This window comes from Emys orbicularis, chromosome 3 (assembly GCF_028017835.1).
Source record: "Emys orbicularis isolate rEmyOrb1 chromosome 3, rEmyOrb1.hap1, whole genome shotgun sequence".
Taxonomy (NCBI): domain Eukaryota; kingdom Metazoa; phylum Chordata; order Testudines; family Emydidae; genus Emys; species Emys orbicularis.
In genome coordinates this window covers 180,245,064-180,266,946 of record NC_088685.1, presented here as the reverse complement: position 1 = coordinate 180,266,946, position 21,883 = coordinate 180,245,064, and the positions used below count along the sequence as shown (strand labels likewise).

The 21,883-nt window shown below is 41.8% G+C and overlaps 1 protein-coding gene across 1 annotated transcript in view; it reads right to left on the bottom strand.

The window, feature by feature from the left end:
* The window catches only part of PRKCE (protein kinase C epsilon), a 477,162-nt gene that overhangs the window by 377,052 nt on the left and 78,227 nt on the right, over window positions 1-21,883 (bottom strand). The gene's annotated exons all lie outside the window — the stretch shown is intronic.

The window sequence follows — 21,883 nt, the reverse complement described above, 5'->3', positions numbered from 1 at the left end:
TTAGTAGGAGTATTGCCAGCAGATTGAAGGAAGTAATTATTCCCTTCTATTCGGCACTGGTGAGGCCACATCTGGAGTACTGCATCCAGTTTTGGGCCCCCCACTACAGAAAGGATGTGGACAAATTGGAGAGAGTTCAGTGGAGGACAACGAAAATGATCAGGGGGCTGGGGCACATGACTTATGAGGAGAGGCTGAGGGAACTGGGCTTGTTTAGTCTGCAGAAGAGAAGAATGGGGGGGATTTGATAGCAGCCTTCAACGACCTGAAGGGGGGGTTCCAAAGAGGATGGAATTTGGCTGTTCTCAGTGGTGGCAGATGACAGAACAAGGAGCATTGGTCTCAAGTTGCAGTGGGGGAGGTCTAGGTTGGATATTCGGAAAAACTATTTCATTAGGAGGGTGGTGGAATCTCCATCCTTAGAGGTTTTTAAGGCCCAGCTTGACAAAGCCGTGGCTGGGATGATTTAGTTGAGGTTGGTCCTGCTTTGAGCAGGGGGTGGGACTAGATGACCTCCTGAGGGCTCTTCCAACCCTAATCTTGTATGATTCTATGAACTGGTGGCTGGAAGGGGGTGAGGACAGGAAGATGGTGGTCATGGGACAAGAGGGGAGAAGAGATTGTAATTAGTTGGGGAAAAGAGGGCATTGATGATCAGGGGGAGGAGTTTCAGATCAAAGGTGTAGCAGGAGGAGGTGGTGCTGGAGTCTGCAGGGGGCAAAACAGGTGAGCTCACAGTGCCGTGAGGTAGAGAAGCCCTGTTCAGTCACCTGGCCAGCCAACTGAGAATGGGAGGAGGTATCTCCAAATGTCATCTTATCATCATAATCAAGGCCCTCTTGTGCTATTCACTCTACATGCATAAAATGGGAAGATGGTCCTTGGCCTAGAGAGCTCCCTCTCTAAGCATAAGAACAGGCCTGACTACAACCCAACTCCCTTGATTCCCAGTCCCATGCCCTATCCCTTCAACCACGATGCCTCCACTGGAAGGATGATCCAAGAGATCCTTACCAAGCCTACTTACTATGAATCTGTTACTGCAGTTTTAATCAACTCCTAGATTAGAGTCACAATCACTACACTGGATTTTCTTATGGACATATGAAAATCTTCTCTTGACGCAATTATGTATTGTTTCTTTATTTGTTAGTATTAGCTGCAAACAGAGTTAAGTAATTTCTTCCAGCCCTTCCCTACAATACTTTAACTGATTTGAAAGATCAAGCCTTTTCCTTGCTAATTCATTATTCATAGAAGAAAGAGACAGAGGATGCGGGTTTCCATTTACTTCTGCTGAACAACAAATCTTGTGCTGGTTTTCAGAAGGGTCCATAAGAGCAATTATAATGAGAAAAAAAGTCAATTGCTGAAAGATAGGTGGAGAGCTTAAAAGGTCCATTATTCAGAAAGCAATAACACTGCTCCCTAAAAGGAATTCTACAATGATGTAATCACATTTGCAGAGACAAAGTTGTAACAGCTGCAGCATATGTGAACTTTTCAGATTTGTTCTTGTGCAAGTAGACCTAATATACCTGAAGTTTATATATTGCCTGCACAGGAAAGAGGTGAAGGGGTAGCAGCAGGTAAGGGAGAGTACACAGCAAATGCTGTTCCATTTTGTCTCCTTATAAGGCCTGAGTCAATCCACACGCAGCAAGAAAAGCCCTGAAAACTTACCAACCATGGCTCAGTGGAAGCTTCTGCACTGTAGGGCCTAACATCATCTCTTGATGAATCCAGCCCTAAGTATTCTGCATGCCAGTATTTGAAAACATTACTAAAAAGGTAGTTCATTGGAGTTCAGATCACATTTCCTTAGCATCTCTGCATAGGTTTCCTTTTATCTAGACATCCCTATGGAGATGTATTGTACACCTGGGAACTGGAACATTTAGACTGTATTGTATAGGTTGGATGTTTTGTGAATGAAACAACTAAGGAATTTTCGATTTGTACCATAATGTACAAGTATTACAGGGGGGGAAAAGGCTTCCTGGCTGTGCTATTCAGATGTAACGATCAAGAGGTATTAATAATCCTTTACAAAAGTTGTATTTTACAGTTTTGCAAAACAACCCTAGAGATCACATTCAATTATTATTTCCCAGGATAAAAGTGGATGGTGAAAAGGTCCGCCCTCATCACTGTAGCTAACTACAGATACATCTGACACAAAATCATATACAGAACCTCCCAAAACAGTGCCAGAAATAATACTCTTTTCTTGCATTTTCATGTGTTGGAAGGGAGGAAAAGGGAAACAGCAGGGAGAAGAATTCATAGCTACTGGAGTGAAGAAAATAGAAGAACCGAGTTAGCCAGCTAACATTTGGAGGCAATTCTTCAAACAAGTATAGGCACCACTGTGTACAATTTGGTGGGAATCCAACATGATCATATGGGGCTGATTCTGAAATGTATTCCATTTCACATGGAATGTCACAGTGCATGGTATTATAATCAGTCAGCATAAGTTACTCTGTCCTATGTATAAGGCAGTAAGAGTGAGAATATGCAAGCTTGTTTAAAACCTGTGCAAAGATATTACTACTACATTATTGTGCATGCTGCCTTTTTAAATATGTGGAAAATAAGCTTTTGTAAATGCAGCTTTTTCTAGTGTTCATTTTTTAGCTTTATATGGAAAATAACTTCACACAGGGAGAAATACCAAACAGGCTTGTTACAAGAAATTCAGTTCTCTTTACCAGGCACTCGTAAGTATGATCTACCAGTAGTTCTATTTACAAAAATGAAGAGAAATTAGGGTTGGTTTGTTTGTTTGTTTTTAAAAAAATCATTAATGTGGTGGTTTAAGACATGTGACTTCAAGTTAAACTGAAAGATTCAAAAGGAAAGGATGGGGGGCAGCCCATCAAGCCGTTTCACATTAGCACTGAGCACCTCATCTGGTGCAACCTGGCATAGCTCAGCTGACTTTGAGACCGCTAAGTTACCTTACACCCTTTAAGGAGCTGACCCCAAAGCTTTACAACACTGCTGATTTGCAACTTTTAAAAAATCAAGCATCAAATCCAGACTAGGGAAGATTTCCTACACTGAAAATAAATTAGTTCATTTTGTAGATCAATTAAAGTTGGTTAATTTAACATTAATTGTAATTTATCTCAAAATACTTATTGACTGATGCTGCAATATGGCAAACTTCAGAGACCTGTTCAAAAGGAAAGCACGTAGGTTTATTTCCAAAAAGGTGCCAAGATCCACATGCTGCTATGGCAAGGTCAAGCCTTCTCCCATCTTTCAAATCCAGCCTCAAAATGCACTTATTCAGCAATGGATTATCAATGTCAACACCCACCCTCTGAAGTGCAAAAATCCCCTCTGAATACTGTATTCTGGTTACTCCCACAGCTCCCACACCAGAAATATTAAGAAAGAAGCAGTGGAAGCTGGCAGACCTTCTGTGTTATTGGCTTACCAATGACAAGTACTGTACAGCGGTTGTTGTAGCTGTGTCACTCAGGATATTTGAGAGATAAGGTAGGGGAGGTAATATCTTTTATCGAACCAACTTCTGGACTAACTTCCTCTTCAAGAAAAGCTCTGTGTAGCACAAAAGTTTGTCTCTCTCACCAACAAAAGTTAGTCCAATTAACGATATCGGACCCACCCACCTTGTCTTTCAAGTAGCATAAAGGCAACTATGAAGATAGGTATTCTGAACATCATGAACCAAGATAGCCACATATGCACCTGAAATCTCAAGGTGTGCATGTGCCCTTGCATTCTGTGATCAGGAATGGGAAGTTGTGAAAGCTTCAGGTGGGTGCCTGACTTCTGCCAGCCTCGCACACATTCCAGAGTTTTCATGTTCCATTACTCCAATCTTCAGACTCCTCCTAACTTTGATGATCCCATTGGCAAGTTCTCTTCTCTAGCAGAGTCGAGTTGGTGCATGCTGACCTAAGCCTACATGTCTCAATGCTCAACATGATCAGATTTTACAGAAAATACCTTCCCTGCCCCCAGGGGGGAGCCTCAGAGCAAAGAAACAAAAATGTAAACAGAGTAGGAGTGGTGTACAAAACACACAAACACGCACAAGGCTTGAAATGAAGGTCTTTCCTCTTGCATGGGGATTACTGAAGGTAGGAAGTCTCAGGTGCAAGTCACAGAGTTGGAATTTTCAGGAAGTCACAAAATAGAAGATAGTCCGAAGCCAGTTTGTAGGGGAAAGGTGGTGGAACCTAGGAGCCTGGGAGATAAAGGAGTGGGGAACTCAGGAATTTGCATGGAAGTGGTGGGGAAGAGGGAATGGATGTCCATAAATATCTCAGAAGCAAAATAATATATGAAAAGCTCATAGCATGAGTTCTTTGAATTCAAGTTTTGAACAGTGTGATATTTGTGCTATTGATCCACATCTACACTGATTTCCATGAGCGCTCCCCATCCAAGAGTACTCAAGGAGGTCAACAGTAAAGATACCATAATACCTAAACAATACTGGAATATACATTATAGAACAACATTAAAATGCCATAATGAAAGCCAGTTACAGAGAATCCCATGATATAAAGGACACTTCCTGTTATCCAATTTCCTTTCATTGTATTTCAGTGGAACAAAAATTCTATAGTGAACAGGCACTTGGCAACAGATTATTTTAATAGATACATCACATTAACCTTTGAAAATGTATTCTGCCCTTCAATTATAAATGCAAAAATAACACTCCACACGATGTAGGAGATAAGATTTAAATGCATTTGTTTTTTCTTCAATCTATTTTTCATACTTTCCTCATGATTTCAACACCGTTCTCTCTCTCCTTGATAGTATTTCCCCGCCCAAGATAAATATGAGTTTACTAAGATGACAGCTCCACATTCTGCTATACTGCATACATTTTAATCATGATTTAAATGACTGATACATTGTAGTCTGAGGAAGATTTCATGATTCTGGTTGGCCTTACTCACTCAAGTATCCTAACTGTAACAGGAGTACAATGAGACTACTCAGGAGTAGAGATTATTGACAAGAGGAGACTTTGCAGGATCAAGATTCATTACTGTAGATTTTCCTTTGTTTCTTAGGCTTACTGTATTTACACTATGATTCTCTCCAGACAGGAATCTAAGAGCAGTTCTGTATGTTTTATGAATTTCCTCCAAGACATATAGTTCAGTACTGCTTTGAGGATCCACTCTTGTAATCAAAGAAGTGTTCTCTGTTGTACTACTTCTGTATCTCAGGCGTTTCATTAAAGCTGCCCTTTGTCATCGCATGACCATGAACATACAGTAATTCTGACTATTAGATTTCTAGTGGCATGCAGACCAAAATGGGAGGAGGAAAAACAATAAATAAGTCAGACTATAGCATTATGAAAGGAGCCTTGTATACATGGAGGAAAAATACCAGAACCTCTAAAAATATGGAATTCCTTATCTTTTGCAAGAAGTATTAAGTTTTAGGAGGTTTAAAGGGACACCCGATTTAGATTATGACCAAACATCAGATTGTTAAAATAAAGGATTTTAGGCCCACAGAAATTTGAGATTAAGAAGGTGTATCAGAGCAAGTCCACCTCTTGGACAATGCAGGATATGGCTCCCTAATGGAAGCATTAGATATTAAACTAATATTACATCACCAAAAGAAAAAGTGATTAAAAACATACAGTAATATGAACAAAGGAACTTGTATTAGTTCAATGAAAACTATTTTCAACGTTTCTACATTCCCCTCTGAATTCAAATACACCAATGTGCTAGCACAGAAGAAAAAAGAATGTGTAATTTATTAGGCTATGTTTAGTTATTGTCTACATTTAGTGAAAGGCAAAAAACAAACAAGCAGCAATATTTAAATACAAATTGGGCTTTTAAAATTCTTGTAGTTTAAATAAGCCAAAAGTATTAATAATACAGGCCAATCCTCCCCCCAGCCTCACGCAACTATATCCCTTACCAATCTTCCAATATTTCTGAATTTTGAAAAAGGTTGTAATTCTGGGCCAGATTCTGCAACCCTTACTCATGTTATGTAGTGCCTTACTCTGCAAACAATCCCACTGAAATCAATGGGGATAGTTGAAGTGTCAGGAATTATTCACAGTTGTGGTGGCAGAATCAGGCCCTGAGAAAGTCAAAAGACTGTATAGGAAACGTACTTATAATCAGATGCCAAATGGGATGTATCATATGATACATGAAGTGCAATATAATTAGCTACTGTGTAGCTGCAGTAATTGTTCCTGTTTACATGATTTCTAGACTCTTCATTAGCTGTTTGATGGATAACCTGTAAACTGCTATTCTAGATAGCAAAAGGCTGTCTCTGTAGCTAATTTAATGACTACTGTAGGGATTACTGTATACAGATATTAATGGGCTACTAAACATGGATCACTGCGGTAGATTTCATAGAGTAGATTTTTTCCTGAATATGGAGGATATATTTTGGGGTAAGGAGAGGGACCTACACGGTTCCTCAAATTACTACTACATGGGAGTTGGTCCCAGTCCTGCAATCAGATCCACATTTGCAGACCCTTATGCCCAAACAGACTCCATTGAAGGCCCACAGGCAAGGGTCCACCCATGTAGATTCAATTGCAGGATCAAGGCCTTATCTTCTTAGACCATACAGTACAGCAAATAGAGACTTTATATAAAAATATTTGTATTTTCCCTGAAGCCAAAAAATTACTGCTTGGTTAGCTGAATAAAATAACAGTTCAATTTTTAAGTGGCACATCTGTGAAGCTGAATTATAACCTCCATCATGGTTGGATACTTCCACTATACACAGCCAACTCTCCAGGGCATATCTTCTACTCAGTTCCTACTCTCAGTGATAAAGTGGAGTGAAGAGGCCAGCTGATAAATACTCTTGCATCAACAAATCCAGAAAGTGTTGGCAGCTCTTTTGGGGGATAACTTCTAAGAAATCCAGAGAGAGAGAGTTGATGTAGAAAAAAATATCTTGTTTTATTAACACAGATTATTACTCTGCTTCTTCATGCAGTACTGTTATAAAGGAATGTTCATAAAAAGCTACCAGAGAAAACTATGGAAAAGCAAATAACACAAGTGTGGAAACCCTCTCCTCCCCTCTACCCCCTGCCCATTTTTCCCCTACAGAGTTTTTCCACTGGAAAAAAGATGAGATAATGGTTAAAAAAAGATAAGACTTGAACAATTCAGCTTTATTTTTATTTGTTAAGTTATGTACAATTCTAATGTTACAAGCGTTTGGTTGTTTTCCCTTCAGTTAACATAATTTTCAGACTAAATGCTAGTTCTCCTTTAATTGTCTCCATAACAAGATCACTTTCTTCAATGAAAAAGATCATTAGGGCCAGTTTATTTCTACATTCCTTATTCACCGTTTTTTAATGCCCTGGCTGACAGAGAATAACACTTTTGAATTGCATCTGCTCTTTATCAGGGAGACAGTTTTCAGGGGAGGGGGCTGGAGAGAGGTGGGTTAGCATCTATCGCAATAATCTAAGCATGATTTCAAAAGGAATACTATACTAAGGCTAAATGTAGCTAACTCTTTCAAACATCTGAATGATCAGTACCTGAGAATCCACAAAAAACATTATTCCTAATCGATGCATGCACTCATTTCCCTAGCTTGCCAAAACAGAGCAAGTTCTAGCATTTCTATGACAACATGGTCAATCAAGTTATAATTCACTCTAATGGGCATTCCCAGTGTGTATTATTCTTTACCTACAGCCAAGTGGCAATGAAAGAGATGTGAAATTCTTTCTTCTCTTGAAAAATTGCAATATACACCTCTACCCCGATATAACGTGACCCGGTATAACACGAATTCAGATATAATGTGGTAAAGCAGTGCTCGGGGGGGGGGAGGGGGGGGGGAGAGTCTGTGCACTCCGGTGGATCAAAGCAAGTTCGATATAACACGGTTTCACCTATAACGCGGTAAGATTTTTTGGCTCCCAAGGACAGCATTATATCGGGGTAGAGGTGTATTCTTTCCAGTCTGATGACTGCAACGCAGCACACCAATCATCAGCACAAGGGAAAAACAAATGCCATTCAGAAGATCTCAATGCACTGTACAACAGAACCATAGTTTAAAAGTGCCAATCAAGATCCACAGTATTTTACCTGAGATATAAATAATTGTGCTGACCAGTGTGAGGAACATTAATTATTAAGCCGAAGACTGTGTGTGCGATGCTGAACACGATAAAAAATTAAGGAAGGAAATTATTTGCAGGTCTGAGTATTATTATGGGCATCACAGAATAGCAGAGGGTGAAATCCAGGCTCCACTGAAGCAAATGAGAATTTTGCCATTCACTTTAATGGGGCTAGAATTTCAACCAGAGTCTGTAAGAGATATTTGAACGTGGAGAAACGGGCGGCTTGGTGAACAGGATGACAGTTCAGTGCTCACAGGCAGCATCAAAGAGGGCATGGAAATGAAAAGTACCACCAAGACTTCAATGACTGACAGAAAGGAGGGGCAGCAGATACCACTGCAGGATCGGAGATGTAAGGCAACATGGAACTCCACAGGGCCTTGAAGAGTACAAAAAATTTAAACTTTATTCAGTGGTCCAGGGGGAATGAATGAAAAAAGTTAATTTTAGCTGCCATCCTCACGCCTCCATCAGCATCTAGTGCTGACCCAGCCCCCGACATCCCTGCTCCCCACTGTATTTCACTAATCATCTTCCTTCTCTCACACCCTTACCACTCCTGGTCAGATTCATCCCCCAACATGCTTTTCAACACATGCATCTGTGCTCTGTTCACACTCCCAAGCTCTCCCTATCATATACAGATGAGCTGTTTCTTTCTCTTTAATGATAGGTAGGGCCCTATCAAATTCACAGACTTGAGAAACGCGTCACAGACCATGAAATCTGGTCTCCCCCCGTGAAATCTGGTCTTTTGTGTATGCTTTTACCCTATACTATACAGATTTCACGGGGGGAGACCAGCATTTCTCAAACTGGGGGTCCTGACCCAAAAGGGAGTTGCAGGAGGGGGTCGCAAGGGTATTTTAGGGGGGGTCAGCCATGGGGCTGCAGGGACCTGGCGGCTGCTTCCTGGGAGCCGTGGTAAGCACCGCCGGAACCCCACACCTCCTTCTGCACCCCAACCTGTTGTCCCAGCCCGGAGTCTCCTCCCTCACCAAAACTCCCTCCCCTCCATCCCCCTGCCCCAGCTCTGAGCCCCCTCCTGCACCCCAAATCCCTCATCCCTGGCCCCACCCCAGAGCCCATACCCCCAGCCGGAGCCCTCAGCCCCCACACACCCCAACTCCCTGCCCCAGCACAGAGCCCCCTCCTGCACTCCAAACCCCTCATCCCGGCCCCCCAGAGCCCACACCCCCAGTCAGGGCCCTCACCCCCCTTCACCTCAATCCCCTGCCCCAGCCCAGATGAAAGTGAGTGAGGGTGGGGGAGAGCGAATGCCAGAGGGAGGGGGGATGGAGCAAGTGAGGGCAGGGGCCAGGCCTTGGTGAAGAGGCAAGGAGTCGGGCGGGGTGTTCGGTTTTGTGCTATTAAAAAGTTGGCAACCCTAGGCTGGCTGCTGACTGAGGGCCCAACTCTGTAGGCAGCAGTACATAAGTAAGGGTGGCAATACTATACCATGCCATCCTTACTTCTGTGCTTCTGCTGCCTTCAGAGCTGGGATCCCAGCTATCAGCTGCTGCTCTCCGGCTGCCCAGCTCTGAAGGCAGCATCGCCGCCAGCAGCAGCGCAGAAGTAAGGGTAGCAGTACTGCAAACCCCCCTAAGATAACCTTGCGACCTCCCCACAACTCCTTTTTGGGTTAGAGCCCCTACTATTACAACACTGTGAAATTTAAGTTTTAAATAGCTTAAATCATGAAATTTACAATTTTTAAAATCCTATGACCATGAAATTGACCAAAATGGACTGTGAATTTGGTAGGTCCCTACTTACTGGGTGATCTAGTCCAGGTACACATCCCTAGCCAGCACAGCATTTTCTACTGAAGGACTCTCTTTCTCTCCAATAACAGTCTTGAATGTCTCAATGTATGCCAGATGAGCATCATATAAATGCTTCCAAGAACAACTGGAACAGTAAGTGGGAAGACAAGCAATACAGGAACAAAGAGAGCAAAAATGCTTAAGACATGCAGTGGCCATCAATTACAATTGATGGAAGACATGGAGACTATCACAGGCTGGAAAAGCATGACAGTAGAATTTGGAAGGGGAAGAGGGGCATGTCTGATTTGTATAGTTCATAGACCATTTAGTTCTGCAGAAGAACAGAGACAGCAAGATAGTGATCTACCTGCAATGAGGTAAAGGGCTCTATTTGGAAAACAGACTGTTATTGGAGGATAAACAACAACCGACAGACAGAGAGCAAACTATCATAACTGTCATTACTGCCACCATTCAGAGCTTTAAAATCAAGTACTGCATGGTGAAAGTAATCTGAGTGCATGCTAGCGATTCGTTTTAATCACTGATTCAGACACGCAAGAGCAAGACCTGAGAATTAACTAAAACAATTTACTAACACATTTAGAAATATTAATGCCCTGGTTATTATGAATTTGCACTGCTAAGCACTGGAACAAGCACGGAACCTAGGAGATTAATAAAATACTATCACTAATCCCAAGAAAAACTAACTGCTAGAGAGTTGATGCTACCCAGTTGAATGTCAGAGGAAAAAGTGTAGCAAGGCAACAAAAAACAAAAAACAAAAAAAGTGTAAAAATCAGGCTCTCTTGTCCGTTCCCCCTGCTGTCTCCCAGTTCACTATGATCTGTGATCTACTGTGCTTAGGAGCAAAGCAAATGAGAAAAAACCTGCATCTACTGACAACACTCCATTCCGCACCAGCTCAGCTTGCAGCTGGCGCTTGAGCTATCTCTGCCCTTCATCCTAGCCCTGTCCTCTGTGCTGTGTACAGCAATCTCATGGCACATATAATACTCTTTTTGAGTCAAGGTTTAGAGATCGTCTCTAAAGGCTTTACTTTCATATAACACCAGTAGTTGCTCTGATCCACCTAGAGAGATCAGGATGAAACTGAGGAGGGCAGACCTAAAGAAGCAGAGAGAGGGAGATCTGACTGAGGTGTGAATGGAGCAAGCAGGAGAGAATTGATATAGGAGGATGTGGGGAGTTTGAGATTGACAGAAGCAGCTTAGATGGTAGACAGAAGCTGGGTTACAGCTTCAATAATACTACACTATTGTCTGCAATCGGCTTATGAGAGCAGGCTAATACCAGAGTATTATTAGAAAACCAGTACCCTGCCAGAATTTAATACACATGGGCAGTGTCATGGCTGTCCCAATATAAATGCAATAAGGGAAACAGAATCTGGGGTTTTGCAAGATGAACTTCAAACATCTTGAAACTAACCCCCCCCCCCAAATTAGTAAATTCCACATAATTTCTCTATCAGCATCAAGCACCATAGGGGAAGGAGCTGCTGAACAGGATTATGTGGATACCAGGCTGGCTATCCAGCTGATGGTAAACCGTGGTGGAATCAGGAGGAGTGGGATAGCTAAGGACAAGGAGGGGAGAAAAGGGGCATTTTTGACTGAAAATAAGGTAACAAACGGTCTGTAACTGTTCCTATTGCATATTATCTTTATAGTCAGTGACTGAGAAGGAATACAGCTAAGACTTCTCACATTCATGCCGCCTTCCACCTGGGGATTTCAAAGCCTTTACAAATATAAGTTAATCCTTTTACCCCAAAGAGGTGTTACATGATTATTTCCCCCAAAATCTTACAGATGTGAAAATGGAAACACAAAAATGGTTAAGTGACTTGCCCAAGGTCATGCAGTATTACAGTGGCAGAGCTAAGAAGAGACAACATTTCTTACCTCGCAGGCCTGTACTTTAACCCCTACCCCATGCTCCCTTCACCAGCACAGCACCAAATACTTTATTTCCCAACATTATTGTCAGATAGGGGGTCTTCTTTCTTTTACTGATATGCAGGGAAGATACATACACTTAACTCCTATTTGCTCGATGGATGGGAGAACCACACTGAAGCAGAGACAAAGGCAATATAAGATAGTAGAGAACAGAAAAAGGAGAGGAAAGGAGAAGGGGAAAACATAGTCCCTAAAGAGAAGACAAAAAAATATAATAATCAAGGAACAGATGAAGATTGTCTCCTATAAACTTTTAAATACTACAGATACCAGAAAAGTGGTGAGTTCAGAGGCTCAGATAGATTTCTGAGCAAAAGAAGAAGAGACAAAACAAACGTGAGCAAAATCACAGGCACAAGTCAATTCAACAGCAGTTTTTGATTTGTAAGGGGTTTTGTACTGTATCTTAGGGATAACTTAATCCCTACTGGAATGCCACTGAAGCAAATGAAGTTACATCAGGGATGAATTTGGCCTTTGATGTCTCATTTAAAGTGCAGCAGTGAAAGATCTATAACTGCAGCACATCCCTTAGGATTCTCTAGTATGCTGAAGAATAGTTTTAACCTTAAAATGGCGAAATACAGTGCGGAGGGGAAGACCACTGTAAATTAAATGGAAACACATAGTGCTATCCCACTGAATGTCTAGATGACAGTATTCAGAAGGGAGGAGCATAAGAAGTCAAAATCTTCACTCCCACTAGATGGCAATATTGTTTTCTTGCAATTGTACAATAGATTGTAAGCAATCAAGGGAAACAGCAGTGGTTTCATGGTGTTTTCTAAAAGTTCAACTATTTTGTATATTTGAAAAAGAGAAAACCCATCCTTGTGGTCTTAAAAAAAGCCATATATAAATATATAGGTTGGCCAACGTATATACTGTTCTATAAATACACACAATAGAATACAGGATATCTTCTTCTTTCGTATGGCTTGGGTTGGTAGCAACGACTACAAATTTATATCTAAGTTTGATAGCCAGCACATTGCCGCAGTGGTGAGCTGGTGAATGTCCTTCAGGCCCCTGGCAAAAGAACAAAGGGGACACTCAGATATGATGTTCTCCATCGTTTGTGCCTGGTGACCACAGTCGCATATAGATGTTTGCCTCATTTTTCATTTAAAGACGGTTTGTCCACACCTCCCATGAGAGGTCCTGATACGATTCAATCTGCACATCTTTCCGACATAAATCAAAACCCAGTGGTTCCTTGGCAGGGTCAGTGATCAGCTGTTTGTTTTGAGCTGTCGAAACACTCCGTGTGGCTCTCCATTGAGCCTCAGCATCGAAGTTGGGTGTAAAGGTCTTAATGAGGTTCCATAAAGGATTGTGGGTCATCACGCAGCGGGATCCTCGCGTTTGCATTGACATGGTTAAGAAAGCGAGATGTCTGAGCAGCTCTTCTAATCTATGGAGGCTAGATGTGCAATAGGACCGGGAGCCAGTTGAATGGAGTCGATTTGAGCGTCCCTGATACTATGCGCATAGTGTTATTGAGTTGAGTGTCAAGGAGTTTAGTGTGACTTCTGTAAGACCACACTGGCGCACAATATTCAGCTGCAGAATATACCAAGGCAATTGTTGCAGTGCATAAGCTCTGTGGACTGGAGTCCCATGATGTTCTGGCCAATTTTCTAATAAGTGCGACATGAGATCTGACCGTATCGCGGGTGTTCTCAAGGTGTTGTCAAAAGGTCAAATTCCGGTCCAGTGTAACGTCAAGATACTTTGGATTAGCCTCGTGGCTGACGCTCTCACTGCAAAACTGATATATATACACATGATATAAATATATAGGATAGAATTGAAAGGGCACTATTAACGCTGGTAGGCCTATAAGTAGCCCTATGACAAACAGGGTCTTCAGCTCAATCCCTCACCCTGGGTCAGCAGTTAACACTGCAGAAGCACCAGATAGAACTCTTGTGGGAGGGAACATCTCAATTTACACTCAAACAGCCCCTCACCCTACCTCCTGTGATGTTAAGCAGCAGTTTAGAGCAGCATCTAGGGATTCTAAAGGGATCTGCTTCCAGCCTCCTTAGCCAGAGGAGGGTCACGGTGAGAGCAAGCCCAGAAGCAATAAACAGGTTAGGGAGAAAACGGAAGTATTCCCACTCTTTAAAACACACTAGGGTGACCAGATGTCCCGATTTTATAGGAACAGTCCCTATTTTGGGGTCTTTTTCTTATATAGGCTCCTATTACCCCGCACGCCCGTCCCAATTTTTCACACTTGCTGTCTGGTCACCCTAAAACAAACAAACGAACAAAGTATTTGTGAGAGACTCCATGCAATGTTTTAAATGCTCCCTCCATTCAGTTTTGCAAATTACATGCTAGTGAGTGGGCGCAATGTTCCTAACCAAAAAAATTAAGAAAAAAGTTAAGCTAGAAAACCAGCTGTTCTCCAGAGAAACAAGCACCCCAAACGAACGGTATGCTCTCTTTACAAAATTCTGCACCCCTAAATATAGTAGTCCCACTATGAAAAATTAAAAAGGCTCAGCCAGTTGCCCATCATCATAGAAAACACTTCACTACTCAATATCATTCACACAGCCTAAACTTTGCTTCCTACCATTTGAAAAAAAATTGGCAAAGATCAAAATAAGCTACTAGCAGATGAGAGAGGAACGATGGTCCAGTGGTTAGGACAGTAGCTTAGGACTTGAGAGATCTAGATGTAAGTCCCTGATCCCACTACAGACTTCCCTGTACGACCTTAGTTAAGTCACTTTTAACTGGGAAGAGGAAACACAATGAGGAAGGCTGATAGCACTTCCCTTTCTCTCAGGGGTGTTGTGAAGATAAATACATTAAAGATCATGAAGTGTTCAGATACTAGAGTAATGGGGGGTATATATGTATCTATACATCGAGTATACAATCCCGTTTCTCATTCAAGAGATCCACTTCCAATATACTCTGATGTTAACATTCTGCAACATTACTGACTGCAAACAAAAACAACAATTTTCTTTGCTACACAACAATTATAGTTAAAAATACAAATTTGCAAGGTCACACGTACATAAGCCTATGACACCATGTAAATCAAGACATTCCATAACACTAAGTAGAGTGATCGTTCCAGTTCTATTCTGTTTCACCAACACATCTCACGGTGAGAATACTTCTAGAACTTGGACATAATGTAATAAGCCTCACTATAATATACTATTCAAGGTCAAGATACAACTTTCCATTACACAACAAAACATGGAGACAAAGCGAGAGGTGGTATAAGTGAGGCTGGATGATACTAAAGGAAGGATTACATAGTTATGGAGAACTGGTTACATCCTTTAACTGTTAAGGTTTTGAGGGCTTCCTAACTGCTGTAAACTGGCCCTAAGCAGTATTTTGATAGGCATAGGGCAAACTCATAACACAGGCCCCCATTCCATCACATATAGATCGATACATAGGTACAAACACATCATCAAGATTATACAAATAACTTTTAGTCAAACTCAAATGTCCAGACTTTAGCCTGACCCTTTTCCCTAAAGCTTGAGCTTGCAGCTGTCTGGCCAAGCCCCCTCCCTTTGACAGGGTCGTGGTAAACTGTACCCATTTTCTCCCCTTTACTTGGGGCCTGGCTGTAGAATTTCTTGCAGAGAAAGTATATCATCTTTTTTCGGGTGTTACAGTGGTCTACACTGAAACTAACCTATAACTGAAACCTTTTTTTAACATTTTCTTTTTAAATGAACATGGTTGAGAATTTCCCTGTTTTTGAAATGAGCAAAAAGACTTCATGTTTGTTTGGCATATGAGGTCTGTAGGATCAACTCTGCTCTGACAGCCACTGATTGAATCATGCTGTTTTCAAAATATGAATATGCGTTCAGTAAAGCTGGTACCATTTTTTTAATTGCAAAAAAATGTTATTTTTGTAAATTTCTGGGATGGAAGTTGACCCATTTTTCATTTTTTTAGAAAAACACAGTTTTAATCAAAATTTTTCTCAAATATTTTTAAAATTGTAATAAAAAAATTCATTTAAAAAAATGCAGGTTTTCAGTAAAGGAAGATTTTTGATAGTCTTATGGAGAAGAAGAAAAAAGCATCCTCAAAGAGCACAGCGAAAAATGTCTGCTGGTTTTAACAAAAAACACACTAAACTAAACTAAAAAGCCAGCTCTAGGATCCAGACCCCCCTGTATCAATGACAGGGCCAGTTCATATATCCATAACCAAAAGCACTGGTCAGCTAGAAGATATAGATTAATGACATTGCGTCCATCTAGACTAGTGCCAGTTTTGTTACTTTCTTCAATAGCAGCAGACTTGACTCTACATCAAGATACACAAAATCTCAGCCACAGTCTGAAAACAGAAGCACCTCCCAGTGTTTAATCCTTGAAGAAATTAGAATTAAGAAAAAAAATACATTGCCATGCCATGTAGATTTCTCTTGAAAATGTTTGTAAAAAGCCTTACAATAGACCTTCCATGAAGTTGTCCATACATTATTTTTGTTGGCCACTCTTTAATACACAGTACTCATCGCACAACTGTTATAATGACTGATCCCCTCTAAAGATTCCAAGTTATTATAATCTAATAATTGAGATGTCTAACTGGGACAATTGAACTGTTATTCTCTTAACTTGAATCTGCAAGGTCAGTTCTCAAATCTAAAAAGGTATATTTTTTGAAGTACAAGCCAAAGAGAGTCATATCCGTTGTCTGACCTTCACTGAAGTACAATAACCAGCAAACCTAAAAAAAAAAGCAAACATTACTACAGTCTGAATGGAAATACAAACATTCTGCAACCTTAACTATAGCACATGCTGATATCAACCACTCTAAGAGTTGCATATTCAAAATTTTTAGATTGTTTTAAATGCACTTTTCCTTCACCCCGTATACACATACAATATCAACAGCTGCAAGGCTTAGATCTAAATGTGTTCTGGCTGTTGTTAAAATGAAGTTTATATGAGTGTGTAAGTGAACTGCCTATCATCATCCTTAATTAACAAAGTAATTAAGGCCAGGAGGGGGCAGATTTTTAAAAGGGATTTAGGTGCCTAATGATGCAGAGAGTGAAAAGTCTAATAGGCTCCTTTCTGCATCTTTAATCACCTTAATTCCTTTTAAGATCTGTCTCTGAGTAACTAAAACTATGTAAAGATAGCAAAAACTCTTTCCCCTATGGCACAAAAGTGAACACAAGGAAGGGAGATATGTTTGTACTGCACGGCAAAGTGTGCCCACTTTCTGATGGAGAACTTAAATCATTATACACTAAGGCCTCAGCAGACTTGGCAACAGGAAGCACATCATGACCAAATGATGGCACAGAACTATTAACAGAAATGCCATGCTGTGTTGCAGCTTCTGAAGGTTAGACAGGCATCAGCAATGACACCAAAGGGCAACAAGCTTTAGTTTGGACATATGCATGCCATACTGGCCTGTAACCAAGAAAGAGGGAAAATGGGCAGAAAGATAAAGATACTAAGGTGACTGAAATGTGTCTGTGCCAATACACAGCCACCCATGTGGTCAGTTATATATGCCCAGCAAAGCTAGAGATACACATATCTGGGACAGAAATAGCAACTTCCCTTGTAGTGTCCATTTCCCATCATGTGGGATAGGGGCTCACTCCTGCGTGGTGCTGAGTTTCCTCAGCTCCCCCTGAACTCAGTGGGAGTTCCACACTTCACAGCAGCCATCAGCACCTAGCAGAACAAAGCCCTAAGTAAAGCTGCCATGATAGACCCTTGGTGACCAGATGCTGAGCTGTGAAAATATGCATAATTAGAACCCTGCAAATCCACAGATAACCACTTTATATCCGTGGATATCTGCATCCACAAATGTGGTTTTAATGTTTACCATCTTTGCGGATCACAGATCGGATGCGCGTCCCAATTTTTGTATTGATGAAGGGCTCTAACAGTGAGATAGGGTGCTGGTGCAGGTGCAGATGTAGATACATATAAAAGGTGGCGTGCAGATCACGGGTCGGATACAAGTTAATTATCATGGATGCAGATTGGATGTGGATCCAAATTTTTGTATCCATGCAGGGCTCTATCCATAATCAGCAGAGACTCACTGGCCAGCAGCCTATTCTCACATTGCATCTCACTTCCGTAACTATGCTCTCTGCGCCTTGGGACCAGATTACACTGTAACAAGACAGACTTGGCAGCTGTGACTTGGGCTCCCTCTGTGCCCTTTCTGGATGGGAGCTAGTTGTGCAGGGAGTGTGGTACTTGCCATACTTCCTGTTACTGGCAACACAGCTGCATCTGTTTGAGCATACTTGGTCTGGGCTTACCACATGCCCCACTCCGCTTCACCATATACCAGTGGTTCTCAAAGCCGGTCCGCCGCTTGTTCAGGGAAAGCCCCTGGTGGGCCGGGCCGGTTTGTTTACCTGCCGTGTCCGCAGGTTCGGCTGATCGTGGCTCCCACTGGCCGTGGTTCGCCGCTCCAGGCCAATGGGGGCTGCAGGAAACGGCGCGGGCTGAGGGATGTGCTGGCTGCCGCTTCCCGCCATCCCCATTGGCCTGGAGCGGTGAACCGCGGCCAGTGGGAGCCGCGATCAGCCAAACCTGAGGACGAGGCAGGTAAACAAACCGGCCCGGCCCGCCAGGGGCTTTCCCTGAACAAGCGGCGGACCGGCTTTGAGAACCACTGCCATATACTATTTACTGCCTTAGCTTACGTAACCTGACCACTTCTGTCATATGGCACCCAAAGAGGACAACAGCGCTCTCAGCTCTCGCTATCATGGCTCCTGTCACTAATATATTGCTCTGTTCATATGGTGATTAGGTTTAGGAGCAAAACCCAGGCACTTGTTAGTTGTGCCAAACATGTGGTAATTTTCCCTTAAGAGCTAAGACCACCCACGATGGACTGACAGATTGCCAAAATTAATATTTTAATCTCACAATAAGAGATATGCTATTTGTTTGTACCTTAGCCTGCAAAGAGTCATTACAAATATATATAAAAAACACAGGGGAAAAAACCCACTTTGCAGCAAGTTAAAACAGCCTATTACACAGACTGAAAAGAAGAGGGACAGACTCTTTGAGGTCAATGGGAACCAGAAATTTTGACTTCTGAGAAATCATTCTGAAAAATTATCAGGAGTATTTCAAGCCCCAAACAGGGAAAAGCCTTCCAGACACGTGAGAAGAAATGAACCTGAGTGAATAATCCCATTTGGGAATCAACACTGGTTCAGAGAAAACAGAATTATACAAGTTGGTCAGAGCAGGGAAAGGACTCTAAACTCCACCCCCGGGTGCAAACACCTGTGTGTTGGGCTTTATTGTGAAACAGAAAAGTAAATGCAAATAATGCACGCCCTTTGCTTAAGACAAACACCAACAGTCCTTCCTCCTGGATTTTTAGAGAGCAAATCCCTATTAGCATACAAGGAGTGGGAGTGGTGAAATAGTTTACTGTTCCCCACAGATGGCCCAGCCGTGCAAATCCCCACTACACTCTGTCCCACCAAAAGGAGAAGGTTAATCCTTTCCCTGACAACACTCCCATCACATCACCACATTTCTAGGAAGGTGAAGTGGTCGGAATATCAGAGAATGGGGTGAAATTCTGTCCCTATTGAAGTCAATGTAAATTTTACCAGTGATTTCAAGGGGGACAGGATTTCACCCCAGATCTGGAAACAAGTTATTTAGAGCAATTCTAGATCATGTCTGCAAACTAGCTGGCAGGAACAGTCAAAACCTGCCAGGATATTTCCCCCTAAATCTGTTATTTCTCTGGAAAGTCATATTTTCTATTTTATTTGGGTCTAGATGCCACTGTAAAGACACAAAAAGATTAATTCCTAAACATTTAGCAATGTATTGAATTTACACTGAACCCCCTTCGCTGCTATTGATGCACCAGATTTAACTAAAACCCCCAAACCCTGCAAGTTGCACAATTAAAGCCAATACATTTTAGCTGATGGCAATACAAACATTACTTTTACCCTATCTTGTAGAGACAGGTAGTAAATATCCACATTATCACAATAATTGAAAGAATCTTTTTTAAAACCCTATACTCTTTACATATTCAAAACCTGCAGCTTTATTACAGATAGTGCTCACATTTCTATAGGTACCTTTCATCCTGAAGGATCCCAAAAGATTTTGAGGTAGGCCTGGTCTATACTTAAAAGTTGAACTGGTATAACAATATTGGCAAAAATTCACACCCTGCCCTCACCAATACTGTTATAGCAGTACAAGCACTAGTGCAGACTTAATTATATCAGGATAGGGCCGATCTAGTTATTCCCCTTCCTGTATGGGAACAGCTATAGAGGTATAAAGCATCAGAATACTGAAATAGTAACTGTATCCACACTAGGGAGGTTGTACTACTTTCACTATACCAGTCTATTATTATTTGCATTACTGTAGCATCCAGGAGCCCCAATCATGGACCAGGACCCCACTGTGCTAGGTGCTGTACAAACACAGTACAAAAAGAGTAAGTCAAAGCAGTACAACTTTCTAGTTTACACAAGGCCTTGCAGACACAGGAATCACTTCAAGCCCCATCTAGAAAGGCAGCACACAACAGAAGTTTACAGCAGGAAGTGAACAAGATCATAACCAATTGTAACAGAATAATATTAATACCTGGTTATTTCCTTTATGGAACAGACATCTCCCCAGTCCATGACATTGGGGGCTGCATTGGTTTCTGCAGGAATAAGCAGCCCATAAACATCTGAGGCGGGGGGAGATTTAAGATCGAGAACTGTAGCAGGAATATATAGGCGGCAGAATGTATTTAACCAAATTGAAATTTGGCCAAGACAACACGATTGAGATTTCTTCTCCTGCAAAAAGGACCCTGGCATCAATGATACAACTAAAGTCCTGTCTATTTGTTAAATCTCATCCAAAAGATGAGATCTCCATCTACACAGTGCATCCTAGCAGATGGCTGGAGACTTAGCTCTTTAAATGACTCAGGAAAATTCTGCCTACTGAATTATCAACACCACCTAGTCCAATAAGATATGCTTTCAAATGCACACAATGTCAAGCTGAGACAGGTACATTGGCTGAACAGATCTGATATGGCAATCAGGAGTAAAATGGTTCGCAACGATAGTGCTTGTGTGGTCGTACTGAGGCTGAAGTGACTAGTTAAGTTAATATTTTTCCTTGGTGCTTTTGTTTTGCTATTCCTGGCTGCAGACAAACATTATTTTACATCGTCAAGGCTTCCAAAATCTTCACAATGGGAAGGATTAGAAATTACTTTCCCTCATAGATAATGAAAGCTTTGGTTCTGGAGAATACAGTAAGGAAAGCAACAGGAAGATCATGACTTTAAAGGCCTTGGCTACACTTGGGACTTCACAGCACTGCCGTGGCAGCAGCGCTGTGAAGCGCGAGTGCAGTCACGCCACTCTCGCAGCGCTTTATGTACTCCACCTCTCGCAGCGCTGCAGGCACTGATTACACTGGCATTTGAGTTAGTGAGTTTTTCTCTCACACAGGTTTCTCTTGCATCAGTAAGAGTGACACTTCAGGGTAGAAGAACTAGATTCAGACCCCGGTGTAAGCCCGTGCAACTCCAGTGAACTCAGTGGAGTTGCACCAAATGTCCCAAGCCTGAATTTGGCCCAGAATGTCACAGCTCTGCCCACGACACAGTTGAAATCCTGCTAGCAAGTATGACAAGTTATTTTTTCCACTGCTATATAAGCCATACTGTCCAATTGCCATGGTTGCTGAGGAGGGAAAAGATAGTCATGTCATAGATTAACTAGCAGAGTTCTCAGGAAAAAAGTCATGTGTTTACTATTCATTAACATATGTGAGGAAGGCAGTTTGGAGAGAGCCTAAAAGATCCAACACAGTTCCCTATCTAGCAGATCCTTAAGAAGGATGGGCTCAGTTTCTGGAATTAGAACTTTTTATTAAATATACAATCGCAGATGT